This window comes from Schistocerca serialis, chromosome 7, assembly GCF_023864345.2.
Source record: "Schistocerca serialis cubense isolate TAMUIC-IGC-003099 chromosome 7, iqSchSeri2.2, whole genome shotgun sequence".
Lineage (NCBI taxonomy): Eukaryota > Metazoa > Arthropoda > Insecta > Orthoptera > Acrididae > Schistocerca > Schistocerca serialis.
The window spans coordinates 361,151,758-361,173,845 of record NC_064644.1 but is presented as its reverse complement, the minus strand read 5'-3'; positions in this window follow the sequence as shown (position 1 = coordinate 361,173,845).

The window sequence follows — 22,088 nt, the reverse complement described above, 5'->3', positions numbered from 1 at the left end:
TTGCATTGTGCATTTTGGTGATTGTGTACTCCTGGCTTTTCTACTCTTAAGAAGTAAAACTCTTCTGTCATAGAGACTTCCCCACTAGCTTTATTTTTTTAAGGATTTAATTTGTTTTATTAATGTGTGTTTGTTTCGTACATTTTGTTGATTGGATATTCCATGCTTTATTACTGCTAAGAAATGAAACTTTTCAAAATATTTGGGGAATATGATTTTGGGCGTCTGCGACAACCCACTGAGCAGTAATAGAGGACTGGGCATGTTACGCCTGTATCTTTCACAAACAAAATATACAACAAAGCATTATTACATACTCGTTCATTTACGTAACGAGAACTGATGTATCAGATAGGTTTTGAAAACAAAGTGGAAACAATCATTCTTCCCGTCATCCTGGGCGCTCTTGATCGTACTTTGGAATTTCACTAACGTCAATAGAGGACGATCATGAACACATCTGTCCATGCGTCCCACACGTTCTCCATGAACTTTAGGTCGGGACTCGCCGTTAGCCATGCCATTACATCAACTTCCAGGTTGCGCAAGACATCTCTGGTGGTCTAGGAGGGGCCTTCAATTATCATGCACGAGAAAGAATGCAAAGCCACCACCGCATGCAGGAACCATCGCACAGTGCGACAGGGTCTGTTCTATGTACTGCCTGGCTGTAGGGCGACCGTCGACAACGAACAACAAGATCCGCACCAATGTCAACACGGATGCCTCCACACACTATCACAGAACAATTGCCGAACCGGTCGAATTTCTGGATAAAATTTGTCTGATATCATTCACCACGAAGCCGCCACAGACGAACAGGCCATTACCTTGCTTCAGAGAAAAACTAGAAGCGTCTGAGAATAACATGTTCATCGACCTTCACGTGGGGTTGTAAAAAAATCGTCGTAGACCTCGTCCAACTCGCCTTGAGGACTTACTTATCTTACTGTAGCGTATCCACAACCTACGGATAATAGATGCAGCTAAACTGGCATCTGCCTTTGCAGCTTGCTTTGCGTTAAGATGTCGCATTGGGTGGGGTTGACTGAATACAACCGGAAAACAGATATAATTAGCGTATCAAATTGAATAAATCGTAATTACATCATTACTTTGTAATGAAACACGGGAGACGAAGGAGTCAGTAGTATTAAAATATCTCCGAAGAGCGTACGAGGTTTTTTCGGTGGAGCTCAGGTTCACGTTGTATCAAAATTTTCATATCCTGACGTCTAACAAAGTTTGTTGCGGAGACATGGCTTAGCCACAGCCTACGGGGGTGTTTCTAGGATGAAATTTTCACTCTACAGCGGAGTGTACGCTGATATGAAACTTCCTGGCAGATTAAAACTATGTGCCGGACCGAGACTCGAACTCGGGACGTTTGCCTATCGCGGGAAAGTTCTCTACCACTGAGCTACCCAAGCACGACTCAGGCCAAGTCGTGCTTGTGTAGCTCAGTGGTAGAGCACTTGCCCGCGAAAGGCAAAGGTTCCGAGTTCGAGTCTCGGTCCGGCACACAGTATTAATCTACCAGGAATTTTCAAAGTTTATACGTCATCAGTAGTTAATAACACATCTGAAAGGCTTCAGTTTTTGATAAGCAGTAGATTTATACATCTGAACAGCTGAGCGAGTGGTGAAACATACTAGCTTAATTAAGGGAGGAGGATATGTCTATTTTCACGTATAAGTATAAAATCGTTTACTTGTAGCAGTAAAAATAAATCAAAATTATGGCGAAATATGTCCAACTGATTTTGCTACCTGTACCAACACAGTCGTTGTAATCATGCTCTCGTATCCACATTCACCATTCGATTCGGTACTATGTGACGTCACCAAACTGTGATGAAATTTCATTTCACAGTGTTGCCGGCCGGATGAGACAAAAATTAAAGGTGTGCGGGGAAAAAACGGACAAAAGAATTTTCACCGTTGTAACAGACACTCCAGTGTCCATCGCCAAAACCAGTAGATGCTTCGGAAAACGAACTATGGGAGTGGCACACGGGTTGGGAAGAAAACTCATTAAGGCGCTCCGCCTGCCGTCAGAGATATTAGAATTCACGACCGTAAACGGCGGCGCCCGCGGCGACCAGATTGCGGGATTGAGCGGAACAGGCACAATAAACGGATTCCGCGCACTCACTGCGTGGATGGGCGATGGTAAAGGGGGTAGGAGGGGGTGGACGGGGAAAGCCGAGTGTACGCGGTCAGACCCGTCCGTCTGCTGTTCGTCTTCCGACGCGCTCGGGAGCTGCCCCCGACGTGATTGGATCTACTGCCCGTACTGTCCACTATTTTCCGTGCTTTGCCACTATTCTTTTTTTCCTATCCGTACGGGAACAGATAAAATGTTCTACACAGATGCAGCTACGGATTTCAGCATGCCGAATCCTTTTCATTCACTTCTACAAAATCCCTTGTTCCCATTCGTTCAAAGGAATCTACTAATAAATCGTTCACCATCTCGATAAAAAGAAAAAATGACCAAGAATCACGTAATCTATGTATAGTAAATTAGTTATTTTCAAACAAGTTTTTCGATTACCAGCCAGTCTAATTCAGTACGCTTGTTGCAAAGAAAAACAAAAAAAAACAATAATTTGTGTTCCAGTATTTGTTTCAAGTGCTAGTAACGTTTACGACATTGGTCCAGCTGTCAAACCCTGTTCGTATATCGCCTCGTTGATTATCCACCAGTTCGACTAAAACCTGTTTGGAGAACGGCAAGATTTCTTGAAAAGGGTCTGTGTCTCATTGTTATCCAGCTGATCTATTGGAACCAGAGTTTCTCTCGGCGCACAAAAATAATCGACTAACTTACGGACACGGAGCCAAGTGACGTCGTTGACAGCAATCGATATTTCGATAGGTCATTTTTAAGACAGATTTACAACGTGAGTGCGGTGTACCAGGAAATCTAAAACCAGTGTATGCAGAGCATATACCAAACATAAAAAGCACACAACAAAAACACACACACACACAGCGTAAACAATAATTCTATCAGCGTAAACAATAATTCTATTACACAGACAAAGACGGTCAATGTAGGAAGCTATCAAGAAAATGTTCAAATGTTTGTGAATTGCTAAGGGACCAAACTGCTGAAGTCATCGTCCCTAGACTTACACACTACTTAAACTAACTTATGATAAGAAAACACACACACTGATGCCCGAGGGAGGACTCGAACCTCATGCGGGAGGGACTGGGCAATCCGTGACAGGGCACCTTGAACCACGAAGCCACTCTGTGCTTCTCAGAAGCTATCAACACCAAATAGGACAGACTTGCTGCAACCTCACCCGCCAATACACTGTCGATCAATTCTGGCGTCGACTTTGAGTGTTTGCGTTGGTGTTTACTGTGTGTGTGTCTGTGTGTGTGTACGCGCGCGCTTGCGTGCGTGTTATCTTTCGGCATATGTTCTGCTTACCGTGATTTCAAATTTCCTTGTACAACACTCTCTCGTTGTATGTCTGCCTGAGCCGCCCGTGTGACCGAGCGGTTCTGGGCGCTTCAGTCTGGAACCGCGCGACCGCTACGGTCACAGGTTCGAATCCTGCCTCGAGCATGGATGTGCGTGATGTCCTTAGCTTAGTAATGTTTAAGTAGTTCTAAGTTCTAGGGGAACCATTTTCTTATGTCTGCCTGAAAAACGACAGTGTATGCACCCGTCAATATATCGAGGGTTGTCAAACACCTTACTCGGCTCCATCCTGCAAGTTATGTGATTATTTTGTGCGCTGATTGAATCTCTAGTTTCGCTAGGTCCACTGAATAAGAATGAGACAAAGACTCGTTTCAAGAAATCATATTGCTCTGGCCAACAAACAGATGTCGTCGAGTAATGTAACGATTGTTAAAACGTTCCGACCATTGTTTACGGTGGCATGATGACTATGTTGAAAAATAGTGTCACATGTCTGTGTTACTTCGAAGTGTTAGCGTAGCATTCAATACAATTTACTTGGCCTGTGTGACTCAATTTCTTAAGTTCCATCTTAACTATTTTGCATTATGTTAATAATGACACAAATGTTGTGAAAGGACTTATGTCGAACATGGGATGTTATACTCGTATTCAGAAATAACTATAACGTAACTATCGGAAAAAAGGAGTAGATAGAAGCAGAGTTTGATTAGTTCACGACAAGTAGAACAACAAAGACAAGTTATAGTCAGTTTTAAGCTGAGGGCACTGGCAGCAATGAAAACGTGTCGACAACTGAGAGAGGGGAAGTAAGAGGAGTGTTAGAGGACATCAGTGATTACGAAAGTTAAAGTCAAAGAGTCGTGACTAAATCAGAAACTAAAAGGGAAAGAAGTGTAGTAATACTTGCTTTACTGTTTGAGATAGTGAAACTAGAAGTGTGTGATAATCTTGTAGGCGAAATTTATGAGGATGACTGACGCATATGCTTCACCTTGTTCTTAAACGCAACAGGACATTTAATTGCAGACATCGTACCGTGCCGCTTGTTGCAGAAGCGAACAACAGCAACAGAAAGAGGTTGTAAATAATGTTGTTTGGTGGACGGGTGGAGAGACTACGCTATATGAGACTTTGTGTTGCGATTTTGATGAAAGGGAAAAACAAGTCAGTACACGAGATGCTGCATATGCCACGAACATAAGCAATCGCGGTTAGTTTTAACAGTCTTAAGAGTTTTCACAAGTGGTGCCGTGTTGGATTACTTAGCAGAATCAAGGACAGTGTGAGTGATCAAAAGGTGTAAGCAAATTCTTCGTGAAAAGTTATACGTGAAAATACCGTAGTGGAATGCCAGGGGATAACGGAGTGTTGTTGGAAAAAAGTTGCTGATCAGCGTTTCATCTATTATTAGGTACACATTTTAAGGAAATTCATGAAAACAGAACACAATGATTCAAAAAGAAGATGATGACCTGGATACTTACCTGACAGGATTTTGCGGCTGGTGTGCTGTACGGTGGGTACTCTTCGACTTTGTAACTTCATATTATTCGTCGTACGTCTTAGAATGGAATATTTTCACTAGATTCTGACAAGGCACCAAGATGTGTAAACTGCTCACGGTTACTAAACGTTCGCATCGCTGAGACAACCACCACTGAGAGCAGAGAGATCACGATCAACTGCGGGATCTTTGAATTTACCACGAACAATATTTCCCCACAAAACCCTTTCGTGAATTTGAATAGAGAAATTTGTATGAGGTAAACATTATATTAAACATCGTGTATAAACTGTGTGGGATGAATATTTGAATTTGGAAACGTCCTAAAATGTCAATGTGCAATTTAATATTTACCAGACTTACTGTCTGTATTTTATTTCAATTTTAACTTTTGTTCCTAGTATGTAACTTTTCATAAGAGATTTTAACAGACACTTACTTGCAAAGAAATAGTCCCTGATAAAGGATTTCTCGATCCCTAGACCAGATGAAAAATAAAATTTAGAAGTACATCTATTTCTGTAAAATTGTAGAAATAGTAACTGATCTCTGTAAAGATTCGTAACTACTGTCTGTCGTATTCAATAAAAACGCCAATATTTCTTACGGCACACAGGGATGGGGGCGAGGGGGCGAGTATGGCGTATCGTTCAATCGTACAACGGCTGATGAAAGCTATCTTCTAGAATTACGTGATTCTGTGCAGTACATCAATTCTGTTAACTTCTGACGTCATTGGCCAAAGCCGAAAGCTGTATCCCATTCTTCAGTAATCCATGTACTGTAGTGACTCCACAACGTATTCTAGGTATAACACAAAAATTTATGTAATGTAGCGTAAATTCTCATTACAACACAAAGCTTGATGTAATATGCAAACGCCACAAACCGCTTGCTATGGTTCTGTCGGTTTGCCACTTAGTGACTTCTCGTCCTGTTCTGTCATCTTCTATTGCCTGTACCCAACTGACCATCTTGACAACATCAAACACACGAGAGATTGAGAACGTTTTTACTACAAGCGTAGCAGCCTGTAAACTCAAACGCTCAATTGTGTGTACATTCATTTTCTTCGCCAACAGCTTCGACTTTGCCCCGTCAGCTTTTTCGCCTTCTGCGACTCTCACACGGCGGTGCCATTGCTCCACCTAGGAGTCCCTGAAAACAAGAGCCGAAATGGGTATGAGGTTACTGCGAGCCCTGGGAGCTCCTACTACGTGGTCAGACATCAAAACGTACCTCAGTGCCATTCACCAATAGCTTCGACGACGCCGCATACACAGCATTCGCTTTCTTCGCGACTTGTACGCGGCGTCCTCTTCGGAAAGTCCAGGCTTAGTATTCTTCCGTAGCCTCCTCCTAAGATGCAAACTATGCCACAAGTTATTATTTCTTCATTTATATCTTTTCGAAAATGCTAAATTTGTTTCCATGGAAATGCCTCAGGGCGTCTTAGCTCAACCCATTGTCTTTCGTAACTGCATCGCCATGTACCCACACATGCATTTCATCACGAACCTATTGGGGAAAATGTAGTAAGGCTCGTCTAATGGCCTTATATACTCTATGAACGATGGGATCATGTCGGGAAGATTGGTTTTACTCATATCAGACACACTTCTACACAGACTACTTCCACGTGGTCTCCAGAACTCTACTACTGTGTCCCTAACATTCAACAAGGCTATGAGCGAGAAACGCTCACTGCATTATCTCCTCATAATGTTACTTAAAGTGCTGGTTAATGTACTTCTGTTACAAGCAGATGGTTAAGAGTTAAAATCGCTGGAGGGAAAGTCGTGAATTGTTCCGAAAGTTCTTCTTTTAATTTCTACGATAGTCCCTATAGACGTTGAAACAAACAAGATATCAAAATGTATCCGTCCTGTTTCGTAATTTTACCATACATAATTAAACAAATCCGCATCCTCCACTTATCGGTCAGCGTCTCAGACTGCCAACCATTGGTCACTGGTTTGATCTCCATTATTACTTAGCTGTTTACTATTTTTGATAAACAGTGAAGACACTATTTCGTTTTCGCAAGTGGCCACATCCCCATCCGACACCTCTGTGTTGGGACGTCATAAGCAGAGGATGAAGCACTAGGTCGGCAGTAGTTTTCATTCTATATTACTTCTCTTCCAAATCATTCAAGTGTCTCCATCTTTTCATCTTTTCGTGCAGACAGTGTGGGTAGACGAAGGTGGTGTAAAGTAGTGAGGACGGAAAAAGTGACTACCTTTCTTGTGCTGGAAAGAGCTGCTGCTTGCCGGAAAGTGGTCGAACTAGTTCCAACACGCAGCACCTCTGTTGTCCGTGAATTTGACAGACGAAGCTTCTTCTCTTAAGTTTTTAAACAAACTGTTCTTAGTTTAAGTCGTCTCATTTAAGGTAAGTCATTTATATTATTCTTGTTACTTCACTTAAACTTAGAGTAATACCTTTTTACAATATCAGTGGTAAACATCTCCCTTGGCTTACAAATGAAGTTCTTTGGTGGTTTCATGCTGACAGGGCGTCCGATCCAAGTGGCTACTATACTCGTCAGAAACAGTGGTCAAAGTGGCCACTTCTCCATCAGTTCGTTTTCAGTTGGTTCACCCCCGTAAGAGTTACTTACTTCTACACTTACTACTACATTCTCCTAAATCTCCAGGAACGAAGCAATCATCCGTCATTCCATCCCTATGCGACAATTTTGTTTTAATTAAATGTGTTATTTAAAAACACATTTCCACTTCTGAATTTTACCTAATATAAAAATCCGATTGAAAGCGGTTTGCTGCAGCTGCTTCGTATCCTTTCAAGTACGTCGTCATCAAGCAGTGGAGAAGCTAGTGGAATAATTGTGGGCAGGCTTACGTTATATCTTATTTATACAGGAGGTCCATGCGTCGATTCTTCTCGGTATCAAAGTTATCAATCATGTCACCTTTAAATTTCTGGTCACTTTTAAGCTGTTTAATCAAGTATTATTTCTGGTGCAACTGTTAAGAGTACCATTTGTCACTGAATAGCAAAGGCAATTTTCAATTCCTTAATGGTACTCATACTTCCTTCAGAATAAGCTATGGTAACAAGGACTGTAACAATCAGTTTGATAAACTTTGTTACTCCGTTATAAATATTTTGAAGTTCATTGTCCATTGTTTCTTTAAGAAGGTCTGCAGGTGGTAAATATTTATGTTCGCCAATGCAGGTGTTTCCTAACTCATTTTCATTTGCTTTTTATTGAAGAATGGTTAAGTTGTGAGAAGGTATTTCAGTTTAATTGTTGGGAAATATGGTTTACAATTTCCAGTCTGATTCTTGACAAGTATATCTGTAAACTGAATGATCTGAATATCTACAGCACGCTTTTCTATATGCATTGTCATGTTGTTCTCATAAGGCCACATCTTAAGCGACTGGAAGTCACAGTTACTAAAACTTATTTCACAGTGAAATTCCGTATTACAGCTTTCAGTATAGAAGGCCCCAGTATGTTCTGAACTCATATCCTTTAACAATCTGTTGATTTTTTTTATTTTTAGCTTTGTACATACTAAAGTCACTTGTACATTTGGGTTGAAGAAGTGCACAGGGACATACATAAATATTTCTTAGTAAAGGGATAGCAGAAAAACGAATATAGTTTTATTAAGAATGGCAGCTATACAAACATCGAGGACACTGAGTACCATTTATGACATATCTCGAGCAGTTATGCCGTTAGAACATTGTGTAAACCACTAAATCCTTCTTTGTTATTGTCTTGTGTACGAAACCTGGAAATAATGCTCATTTGTCAATTACAAGAAGTATTCAACGTTTCATCCGCTTGCACTCCAAAAAACTGACATGACTGAAACTCTTCATTAAGGCGATAATGACAGTGGTAACAAATTCCATTAACTCGTTTTTAATTGTTCTTGATGTGCCTTTGAACTCAGAAGTGCTCTGCAAACAATCACAAATATTGTTTCTGTCTAGACAAAAGTTCTAATAATTAAAGGTAATTTTCTTTGTTGTCAGAACTTTCATTTTCAAAGTGTCCTGTGAATGCAAGCTCTTGGTTTCCCAAGAAAAAAAAAAAAAAACATCAGTAAGTCTCTCGATAACGAATTAACGTTATTTGGCAATCGGATTATGTTTCATGGGTAGAAGATTGCCATCCACAATGCAGTGAACTGTCACATGATGGATGGATCGAATGAAACAGAAGTAACATGCAAGAAAAACTTACACTATTTTAACTCATTGTTATATACCAAACCTAATTCTTAATTTTCTTCAAACTTTTGGGAAGGCCAAGCCTAAAAAACCTCTGCAGAGCTTCGCAGCTGGCATAAAGAAGCCTACAAAATATGTCCAGAAATAAGAGAAAGAGAGGTGAGACCCTGTTGTGAAGGAAAGTGCGAATGAAGCGTTTAGGGATGGTAAGATGCACTCTTCTACAGTAGCAAAACGATTTCATACTTGAAGTAATACTCTGAAGAGTTCTAGGAAGAAACAGAGATGCTTTAGGTGATAATGAGATTATGGGAAATTCGTGGGGCGCCTTCAATAAAGAACCAGAACAAAATATCCTATGGATTTACCATGACGATGCATAGAGATCAGCATTCTAAATGGTAGAATGAACAAAATACCACATCACTGTAACCAGCAGTCATACTGGCTAGAAAAGACTATAACCTAATACTAGCCTTAGTTTGTCTACATCGATGGGCAATGTAGTATCGTGTAGGATAAATTTAAGTCCTAATGCATATTGCATAATTTTTGTAGGAATCAATACAGTTTGTGGAGAGATTATAGGTAACAGGCTACAATTAAATTGAATGAATAAACTCCTCAGTGTTTAGAGGGAAAGAGTTTAACAGGATCTATAGAGACTAGCTTTCCGATATGCTTAAAAAACGCAAGATTAGGAATTGATCCTGTTCATCATATTTATAATGTGGATGAAACCGTTGACAGTTCACCCGAGAACAGCAAATTCTTTGTATGTTAAGCAATACGCCAAGACAGTGGCGTTACTTGAGTCAAAAGTGTGTTGCTATCTGCTTTTAGTGTATGCTACACTGAACATTTTACCCCTTTACGTTGGGAAAAGAGGCTTCAGAAGAATTCATGTGGCTCCTAATCGTTGCATAGTCTCCAGTTGTAAATAATTAGTGTGATACCTGTGTTACATTGATATGTGAGTGACAAACTTCTATCAGTAACTGTAGTTTGGATGAAAAGTCATTTTCTCTTACCCCACAGTACCTCTTTACCCCACATTCCTATACTAGTTCTGGCTCACGAAATTTTGCACCGAAGCTTCTCGCATGTCATAGGTTGTAGTCTGTCTTGCCTTTACAGTGATACCGACCAATGGTTTTACTTTCTTATAAATTGAGAAGAATGTAAAAGACAACTGAGAACCTGTTACATAAAGATCAGTTTGGCTTTTCGAAACAACAAGGCACCAGAGTGTCAGTTATGATGATGTGATGATAATGGAAACAAAACTATAAACAAACTAAGACATGTTCATAGGAACTGTCGGCCTGAACAAAGTGCTGACAATGTTGAAAGGTGCAAGATGTTCTAAATTATGAGAAAGATAGGGATAAACTACAGGGAAGAAAGTTAATATACAATACGTACAAGAGCCAAGAGGGAACAGTAAGAGTGGAATATAATGAATGAAGTCCTTGGATTGAAAAGGGATGTAGAACTTTGAATCTCCAACATTACCCTTTGAATATGAGATTACTCCGATTTCCATTCACATAGGAAGTTATGGACAGCCGGGCGGAGTGGCCGTGCGGTTCTGGGCGCTACAGTCTGGAGCCGAGCGACCGCTACGGTCGCAGGTTCGAATCCTGCCTCGGGCATGGATGTGTGTGATGTCCTTAGGTTAGTTAGGTTTAAGTAGTTCTAAGTTCTAGGCGACTGATGACCTCAGAAGTTAAGTCGCATAGTGCTCAGAGCCATTTGAAACATTTTAGTTATGGACAGTTGCAATCGTAAATTCCTCACTACGATCGAAGTGTCAGAAATATGTAGGTAATCAAAGCGGACATTAACTGGTATTCTTTGATGTATATTTCTACGAATGGATGTATCACACAGCCATCTATCTACATTTGCAGTCTGGTACATGGGAAGTAGTGGAGGAGTGTTTTAGTGATGATATGGAAAGTAGGAATCATGCTGCTATGTCACTGGTTGGCATTGATTGAGATGGAGAGAGTCTTGGTGGGAGCAACATCTTCCAGGAATGTCAGCACTAAAAAGAGAATGGCAAGCATGGGTGCAATGTGAGGAATCAACGCTCTTGGTCTTTTCAAAATGTAACACACAAACATCTGCTACCCCATTACTGTAGATGATGAAATTAAATGTAGAGGTCATCGCCTTCTGACAGTTGTTTGGAAATGCTCCATAATTCTGCAAACCCTTCCAGTCTTCATATGTTGCGATATTCTCCATATTTTTGTCATAAGAAAGACCACCTTCGTCTTTTATTTCTACCATCTTGTGTGTAGCGGGAGCAGCATAGGTTACACCATGCGATGTCTGGCTTTCTGTGAGAGCCAATGGGTTGTAATGGATTAATGTTAATTTAGCACCTGACACAGTCATCAAGGTCGTGATTGAGAAATAAAATGTGTGGCGGTATACAAAGCTGTAGTCGTACACTCTCTGGATGTGTCACAAACAGGAGAACAATGCTTCAAACTGCTAATGAAAGAACAACGCAGGGACCCTCTCTTGTGACTGATAGTCTCTAGAATATTACCTCCTACAGTACAGGCGAAAAAACTTTACACTGTTCTGTGCAAGTGAGTTTCATTGCTGGCCACTGGCTATCAGTGGATCAGTACCTGTGTAATTAATAGGATCACCATGCATGCTCGATGTCAGCATGTAGATGGTATTTGTTTTTGTCAGAAGAGAGGGTTGCGGTAATATCTTAGCAGATGACATTAGCGAAGTTTCTATAGTTCGTAGTTTTTCTCTATTGGATGATACAAAATAATGTGGATAGAGAAAATATATGGGATAAATACATGAGTGCATCCTGAGCGATGTACGAGTAGATCTCCTTTAGACTGCAGTACCTGAATGTAGTTTAGAAACTCACTGCCATGCAGTAGCAAAATCCTCATTCTTTCACCTCTCATCTGAGCTTAAATCTTCCTAATTTTCCAACTACTTCGTGTTGCAGGAGAAACCTTCTTTTGTCACTGGCTTTACACACTGCATACAGTTGGAGGAGCTATGACAACACTTTTCAATTTCCAGTTGAGTGGTCAAAAGGAGGCCCTGTGACATTAACTCAGCTCACCCTATTTCTCCACAGAATGTAGATGGTGGTAGATATAGCGCTCTCGGACTTACACTCAGTTCTGACTTAAAGTGAAACATTCACATGGACAGGGAGGACAGAGCAGAGACTGAGGAACAGTTACAAAATACAATTACACCACAGTGGAGTTTTGCTATGTGAGATCCTTAGCAGATAGTTTCGGAAAACATGATTAGATTCGAGATATGAGAGCTCCACAAATATGATTCACCAGTGGCTGTAATCATTAAAAGACATCTCCATAGAATCCAGCAAAGTGTGTGGTTGAATGGAGACTTGATTACAAATTGCCGATAGAGTTTCTACAAGAAAGGAATCAACTAGTGATACATGACCTCTGGCCTAGGGCGCTGTGTGTGCACATCTTTGTTCGATCTGCTACATGTTTTCATAGCAATGGAGGTATGAGAACAAGTAAGTGTACCAACTACCAACGCTAGGTGTGCATGAGTAGTGAGGAGGGCAGGGGAGTGGTGTGGAAGGATGGAGGGTTTGAGGGGACATCTTGCTCTGTATACGTTTGCATTTGTTGCTTCACACGAACAGGAAGCAATCACTTGAAACATAAAGAGAAGGAGAGAGGGAGAGAATGTATTTCGAGAAGAAGTTTGCAGGTATCAGTATCAAAGAGTTGCCATCACCTGCTGCCTTCTTCAGCTATTAGCGCGACGTCTGGTCTGCAAGGCTCTCTCCGAATCTGTGTGCATGGTAACATGCAAGATGGCTGGCAGTGTGGCAGCTGACAGCAGTCATGGGGCCTGAGTGGGCGCAGTGCGGCCTCTCGGACACCAGCGTGTGATACAGCTTAGTAATGCGGCTGGCATGTGTGAATATGTGAAAAGGCCAGCATATCTACCCTGTTTTTGTGTGTCCATCCTTTTGACAGGAGGTCTGTTGTGAGAAAATGAAAGGCCTACAGCTGTCCTTATGATTTTATCTATTTTGTGGCAATCAGTTTTGGTACTTCAATGCGCCATCTTCAGGTTGTAGTTGATGCAGAATGGGTTGACACAATCCCTACAAATAGTGCATCAGCGACCAACATAACTGGTTGTAGAGACTATCTGGAAACTTTGTGTTAGCACTCCAACCATCAACTGCCAACTGACTCCACCTTGTGGTCGTTCGGAAGATGTGGTCAAAAAAGTTTTAACAGTGTAATCACATGTGGTGTTTCATGATGGTATTCTTTGCATGATCAGAAAGGTAGACAGCCTATTTAATTACTTCATTTCAGTGCATGTTACATGATGTGCATCCTTCAAAACAGCAGAGAATGATGAACAAGAGAGATACAACCACTCAAAATTGAATTTTATAAGTGAACAATATATCCTTTGCTATGTAATGGAATTTCCTGTCATGATATCCTTCTTCTGCAGCACAAATTTCCAGATGGGAGGAGGAGAGGGGGTGGGTTGGTAGGGGAGACCTGGGGAATTTACCAGAGGGGGAGTAATTAATTAATTGATCGATTTAATTAATCAGATAATAATAAGAAAAGTATTCTAGAATCAGGAATGGGAATTTCCAGAGGGTTGAGGGAGGTGTAGGGGTAGGAGTAGCGGTAGAGGAGGTTTCTCAGGACAGGTTGTACCCAGGGGGACAATAAATAAACCCCCAGGCGGTCATAAATCTATTAACAGAACACTAGGTTAAGGGGAGTGGAGAGGTGTCAATCAAGTTTGCCTCTGGATGTATACAGTCCACACAAACAACATGTGCCAGCTGCCTCTTTGCCCTAGTGTTCCGGTACACGTGGCAGTCCCCTTCCCACAGAACTGTAGTAGGATAACTGTGGTGTCACCGCCAGACACCACACTTGCTAGGTGGTAGATTAAATCGGCCGCGGTCCATTTAGTACATGTCGGACCCGCGTGTCGCCACTGTGTGATCGCAGACCTAGCGCCACCACAAGCCAGGTTTCGTGATATGAACAAGCACTCGTCCCAGTTGTACTGACGACCTAGCTAGCGACTAGATGTACGAAGCCTTTCTCTCTCATTAGCCGAGAGACAGAATAGCCTTCAGCTAAGTTAATGGCTACAAACTAGCAAGGCGCCATTAGCCTTACAGTGATTGTAATTAAAGTCTCCTGTGTATAGTCAAGAGCGATGTACCACAATGATTAATTAAAGATAAGTATTAATCCAGCTACGTACTTTTCTTCATAGCATTAATTACGTAGCCTGTTCCAGTACTTCACGCCCGTCTGCGTTAGTCTAGCGTGCATTTTCAGCCATCTCGACCTACAAGGTGTTGGCCCAGCTGCCGACACATCACATGGCGACGAGTCTACAAAGGATCTTGTGTTTTACTTTGCCCTAATTTATTTGTGTCATGGCTTCGCCACATTCTCCAGATATACTGTCCGAATTTTATCGCTTGCAGAATCAGCAGACGCAGGCGTTATTGGATGCCCTTGGACAGCTCGTCCAGGGTCAATGTGCCATTCAAACCGATGCGGCCGCCGCCACTTCACCGGTACCGCAGCCACAACCTGCCGTTGCACTACCATTTCGAAGTTTTGATGAAACCCACGAGACTTGCCGGGAATGGTCCCGCCAGTTTGCCTTCCACCTCGCCGCCTACAGAATTCAAGGTAATGAGCGGCAGCCGTTTTTGCTTTCTTGTGTCGGTGTGTCCACCTACCGTGTGATAGTGAAATTGTTTCCCCGACGCGACGTAGCAACTCTGTCCTACGAGGAAATTTTGTCTGCTTTAGATGCCTATTTCAAAGAAACAGTTAATGTAGTTGCAAAGCGGTATACGTTTCTTCGTACAAAACGTACAGCCAGTCAAACTAATAGGGAGTGGGTAGCAACATTGCAAGGACTTACTAGGGACTGTGCCTTTGACTGTGACTGTGGTCTTTCTTATTCAGAGACAATGGTGCGTGATGCAATTGCACAGAACGTTTCTGATGTTCGCATACGGGAGCAAATTTTGAAACTAGTTAATCCCTCCCTTCAACAGGTGATAGACATATTGGATAGACAAGACACACTTGACTGTGCTCAGGAATCTTTTGAAACTTCGCCAGCAGTGTGTAACATTAACCGGCCCGCCGGGCGAGCTGCGCGGCCCGGTCAACTGCCCTCGCGCAAACAAACGCAGCTGCCGCCGCGTTATAAAACAGGTGTGCCGCGCCAGCCCACAAATGCAGTGAAATCATGCCCGCGGTGTGCTACTAGACATTCGCGTGAACATTGCCCGTCACGCCAAGCTATTTGCTTTTTCTGCAATAGGAAAGGACATGTTCAAAGTGTTTGCCAGAAAAAGCTCAGATCAGACAATCACAATCATTCCGGGCCCTTTGCTTCGCGCCGGAATCGAACCAAGGACAAACAGGCTCGTGGACCTTCGCCCATGGACATTCATGTCGTTAATTTCACTTCGTCCAGTGACACTTTCTCTAACAGTGACTGTGATCGTCCCACAAAAAGAGTGCGTCGACGTCGCCGGAAATCACGTCAATTAGCAAGTGATTCTGTACCAGTGTCTGTTCAAATTGCACAATACAGTCGCTCTTGTCGTCCGCAGGACAATAAACTTTTTGTAGATTTGGACTTTAATGGCAAAGTCATACCATTCCAGCTTGATACCGGAGCTGCAGTTTCATTGCTCAATCACGACACGTACAAACAACTGGGCGCACCTCCGTTGCGTGCCGCAAATGTTAAGCTAACTACATATTCCGGACAGACAATTCCTGTGTTAGGACAGTGCACCCTTCTTGCAACATATAAAGGACATACAAAACTTGTGTCATTTTACGTTCTTCGTTCTTCTACGGCAGTGAACTTGTTTGGCTTAGATTTATTTCAGTTGTTTAACATGTCTATTGTAAATCAGGTCCTATCAGTGAATCAAACTATGCCTTCAGACAGTGTTTCTCGCTTATGTGACAAATTTGCAGACATTTTTGCACCAGGCTTAGGTTGCGCTAAAAACTATGAAGCACATTTGGAACTGAAAGTAAACGCGGAACCGAAATTTTTCAGAGCGCGCAATGTTCCCCACGCATTGCGTGATGCGGTCGCACGACCGTTAAAGGATATAGCATCACAAGGTGTAAGTGAATGTGCGCAATGCCTCTTTCCTTTCAGCTCCGCTCAATCGCTTGCGCCGTACAGGTGTTCCGTTTCTCTGGACGACGGAATGCGTACGCGCCTTTCGCCAGTTGAAATCGGCGTTGCTTTCTAATACTTGCCTCACGCCTTTCGATCCCCAGAAACCCCTTTTGTTGATGGTAGATGCATCAGATTTCGGGATCGGTGCTGTGCTTGCGCACAAAGTTGGCTCGCATGATAGCCCTATTGCCTTTGCGTCCAAATTGCTCTCGTCTGCGCAATGCAATTATTCCCAGATAGAGAAAGAAGCTTTGGCTCTCGTGTTTGGTGTTACTAAGTTCCATGATTTCTTGTATGGTCGTCACTTCACCATCATCACAGACCACAAACCTTTGACATCACTTTTTCATCCGAACAAGCATGTACCTCCGCGTACAGCGCAGAAATTCATTCGCTGGTCTATTTTCCTCTCGCAGTACCGCTACGATATCTTGTATCGGTCCACTGCTCAGCACGGAAACGCCGATGCGTTGTCCCGTTTGTCGGTTGCTGAGGATAAAGCATTCGATTCTTCCGAACTTGCTTGTCTGTTCATTGATTCGGAAACTGATGAAGTGGTCGAATCGTTTCCGATTGATTTTCGTCGTGTAGCTACAGCCACAGCTGCTGACCCTGTCCTTGCTACTGTTTTGCGTTTTGTTGCTACGCAATGGCCTTTGTCCAAGTCTCGGATTGCGGATCCGTTGGTTCGCCGATTTTTTGCTCACAGGGAGAGACTTTTTGTTCGACGTGGTGTTTTGTTGTTGCGTTCTGATAATGATCAGTCCCGAGTCGTGGTCCCACGTTCGTTACAGTCCTCTGTCTTACGGCTTCTTCACCAAGGACATTGGGGTATAGTGCGAACGAAACAACTTGCTCGTCAGCACTGTACTTGGTTCGGAATCGATGCTGCAATTACGACTATGTGTTCTTCTTGCATGGCGTGTGCCGAACAACAATCCGCACCGCCGCGGAAAGTCTTTGCATGGCCAAAGGCCACTTCCCCTTGGCAATGCTTGCACATTGATTTTGCTGGTCCATTCTGGAATGCTCGATGGTTGGTTCTGGTCGATGCCTTCAGTAATTTTCCTTTTGTTGTCCGGATGTCTTCCACGACATCCTCCGCCACCATCCAAGCGTTGTCTGCTATCTTTTGCATTGAAGGTCTTCCGCAGACTATTGTTTCCGACAGTGGCCCACAATTCATGTCCGCAGCATTTCAGTCATTCTGCCAGGCCAATGGTATTCAACATCTGACATCCGCGCCGTTTTCGCCTCAGTCAAACGGTGCCGCTGAACGATTGGTCCGGACTTTCAAGTCACAGATGTTGAAGTTGAAAGAGTCGCATTCTCGGGAGGACGCATTGTTGCTCTTTTTGTCTTCGTATCGCTCTCAGCCCCAAGATGGTCGCTCGCCGGCTGAGTTGCTCCATGGTCGTCCTCATCGCACCTTGATGTCTTTGCTGCATCCGCCGCATCAGGTTCCTGTGCAGCGGCAGGCTCCTGCTTTTGCTCCAGGCGACGTTGTATATTATCGCAACTATCGAGGTTCACGGCGTTGGCTCACAGGGCGCATTCTTCGCTGCCTCGGCCACGCGATGTATTTGGTTTTGGGGGCCTCTGGTGAGGTGCGTCGGCATCTCAATCAGCTGCGCCTCTGTCGTCGCATGGGTTCTGCCGCTCCCCGTCTGCTTTCAGCGACGGTGCCGTCCGGTCAGCTCTCTGGGGACCCATCTACTGGCTCGCCTCATCCCCAGGTGTTACCGACGATGCCTTCCATTTTGCCCCATGGCGGCGCGCCGCCGCAGCAGCCGCCGCTGCCGCCGCCTGTTCTTCCGCCGGCGCCGCTCGCATTCGACGCTTCGCTGCAGCCGCCAAGCGCCTCTCTGGGTCACGCGCCGCCGATCGCTTCCCGTGACCAGCTGTCCTCCGCCATGGAACTCTTGGCCGCTCTGGACCACATGACGTCATCGCGCGTCGGGTACCCCGACGCAATGGAGGTCGACCCTTCGGCCCCTCCTGTCTCATTACGGGCGCATACACCACATGTTGACGTGCACCCTGGACTAGGTTTTCAGGCGTTTCCTAGATCCCCTCGGACCGAATGGCCGGGTGCGGGTGGCACAGCCTCGCCCGTTGTTAGGCTCCCCACCTCATCGCATACGTCAACATGGGGTCCTCCCCACGGCGGGCGGAAGCCTTATCTCACGACCGTTCGCCGATTTGCGGGGGAGGAATGTGGTGTCACCGCCAGACACCACACTTGCTAGGTGGTAGATTAAATCGGCCGCGGTCCATTTAGTACATGTCGGACCCGCGTGTCGCCACTGTGTGATCGCAGACCTAGCGCCACCACAAGGCAGGTCTCGTGATACGAACAGGCACTCGTCCCAGTTGTACTGACGACCTAGCTAGCGACTAGATGTACGAAGCCTTTCTCTCTCATTAGCCGAGAGACAGAATAGCCTTCAGCTAAGTTAATGGCTACGAACTAGCAAGGCGCCATTAGCCTTACAGTGATTGTAATTAAAGTCTCCTGTGTATAGTCAAGAGCGATGTACCACAATGATTGATTAAAGATAAGTATTAATCCAGCTACGTACTTTTCTTCATAGCATTAATTACGTAGCCTGTTCCAGTACTTCACGCCCGTCTGCGTTAGTCTAGCGTGCATTTTCAGCCATCTCGACCTACAAGGTGTTGGCCCAGCTGCCGACACATCAATAACAATGAACTGTAATTCAATACAGTCTGACATAACAGTCACAACACTCTGTCGCATTTTTGTCCCCCCCCCCCGTCCCCCAGCGATGACAGCACTCCAACTGGCCAGCATGCAACACTTATGAATACGATATCGAATGAGTACGAATACTAAGTTTTGTATTTAATCATAACATAGTTTTGCTACAGGAAGTGTATGAAGTGCCATAAAAATCTACAATAATTAGAAAATTACAACATATTTGTGATTATTTAGTTTTCTAAGGGACCTAGGAAACACCAGACGGTACTTTCCAGGACAGTTTATGTACGACTCTGTTGAAACAGACAGAAATTTACTTACTGATCTCGTTTTCCTTTATTAACAAAAAGTTGTTAGTAAACACGAGAAGACCTGACCTTCTACAGAAAGGGGTCGTATATCTGTCCAACAAAGTAGAGTTTTGTTCTCTATACTTACAGCCAAACCAGTGAATGTGGAACGTAGGGAACCTATGTGGAATGTAATATCTGCATTATTTAACTGATCAAATAACCCACCACAACAGTAGCTTAAAGGAATGAATGCTTAAGCCACACAGATATGATAATAGATCGTCAAAAGCAACAGAACTGTTCCCAAACACACGAGAAATCAGCTCCATAACTGTTGCCAAATCTGAGCCTTAAACACCAATAACCTTCAACACATTCTATTTTGAAGCAAAAGTGATTAAATTTACAAAAATAATCGTGTATTAGAAATTCGAGTGAAGTGCAAGAAATATTGTGACTGATGCAGTCAACGATAACAACTTTCACACCAACAGTGTCGTCACTCTACTTATTGGACTGTGGTACTGAAGTACGGTAGCAAAGAACCCACACACCGTACCGCAACAGGATAGCAGTGAACCCTAAACGGCGTTGCCCATATATAAAGATGAATGCACTTGCTTTGGATCCTCTACGGCTACGATAATGTGGTGTAGTGTTTTCACTGTGTACAGAATGCTAAAGACATATATCTGCATACAGAGGATATATTAATTATGTAGCTTAATTTTTCGAAGCTGATATTTATGACCGTATGACTACCCTTCGAAATTTGTGGCATCAGTGTTGGACAATGCTGCCGCATACAGCCTAAGGCAAAGAAAAGAAAGACACATCATGAAGGAATTAGGTGAATGGGGCGGAATTTGGTAAATGTGATGTACATATACAGTTAAACAAATTACTACAGTTTCAGAAAAATTGGGTATCTATTGAAGGGAAACTGAACACGAATTGATTAAGTCAATACAGCGTTGGTCCACCTCTGGCTCTTACGCAAGCAGTTATTCGGCTTCCCATTGAGTGTTCAAGTTGTTGGATGTCTTCCTGAGGGATCTTGTGCCAAATTCTGTCCAACTGGCGAGTTTGATCGTCCGACTCCCGAGCTGGTTGAAGACCTCTGCCCATAATGCTCCAAACTTTTTCATCTGGGGAGAGATCCAGCTATCTTGCTGGCTAAGGTAGGGTTTGGCAAGCAGTAAGTCAAGCAGTAGAAACTCCTGCCCTGCGCTGGCTGGCATTATCTGGCTGACACGTAAGCCCAGGATGGCTTTCCATGAGGGCAACAAAACGGAGCGTAGAATATCGTCTAGGTATCGCTTTGCTGTGAGGGTGCCGCGGATGACACCCAAAGGGGTCCTGCTATGAAAATAAATGGCACCACAGACCATCACTTTTGGTTGTCAGGCCGTACAGTGGGCGATAGTCAGATCTGCATCCTTCTGCTGTCTCGGGCGTCTCCACGCTCTTCTTCACTGGTTATCTGGGCTTAATCTGAAGTGATCAGTGAGATTCCAGACCGAAGACACGTTTGAGATGCCCCAGACAGCGGCAACTTCATTCTGACTGGAACTCGGCCTGTCTCGGCAGTATTCGGTACATCTCGATTTTGATCGGTCCTTTTCTGAATAGCACGACAGTTCATTTAGTAGTGCCGTTCAGCAGTTCTTTCCAGCGTTTCGTGCGGCTTATTTTTCTCGGCAGGACATTCTTCGGTTCTTCAGAATCTTTCTTTAAGCGCTTTTTACCCATAGCTATTTGTTCGTTGTGTAAAGGAAGAACTCCCAGCAAGTATCATGCAATCACATAATCCCTTCTGCAAATTAAACTGGACGATTTGCATAGTAGTTTCCGTGCATGGGACAAAACCTTTAACGTCAGAACCGTCGAGTAGTTCTACATTGATCTGTTTCGAAACAGCTTCATCTCTTCCATAATAAGGTTTCAAAGATGATAGCAATGTTTCTGTCAACATACAGTACATGCATGAAAGGCATTATCGATTATGAAACGTAATCAGTCAAATATACGTGGCAACCTCAGTGACCAAACTCTGCGAAATATCTGCTGACAGTCTGTTCCCGATATAAATTTTATTGTGTCCTCAGTGGGCCAAAAATAATTAAAAAACAGTAGAAATGTGTTTTGTTTGCGATCTATCTCTTTGAGAAGTTTGAAAAGAAGCCAAATGCCACATTCAGAGTTTTCGCACCCTCCGCTCAACCCCCCCCCCTCCCCCAAACCCACTGCTCTTCCCATTCCCACTCAGACCTCAGACAGGTGGCATTTTCGGCATGGTGTATAGTACAGGCGAAAAGATTGGCACCTATGGGCGATTAACGCAGGTGAACAGATTTCTTCCCAGTCCTTGTTATCGATAGCCACCTCATCAAAATCGCAACAGCCGCATTCGACACGCTTAGACGCAGATATTTATGTTTTGATGAACACTCGGGCGCCCTGCTGCACCTTGTCTGGCCTGCTGAATCATCTGGTCTTCATTCAGTAGAAAATGTCTGCGATATTTCATGCAGGATGTAATACAGGAGCCAACGTCCCCTCCGTTTGGTGATCTGATCATACCCGAGTGGCATCAGCCTTATATGGTGTACCTAAAGAAACTTGTGACTTACTTTC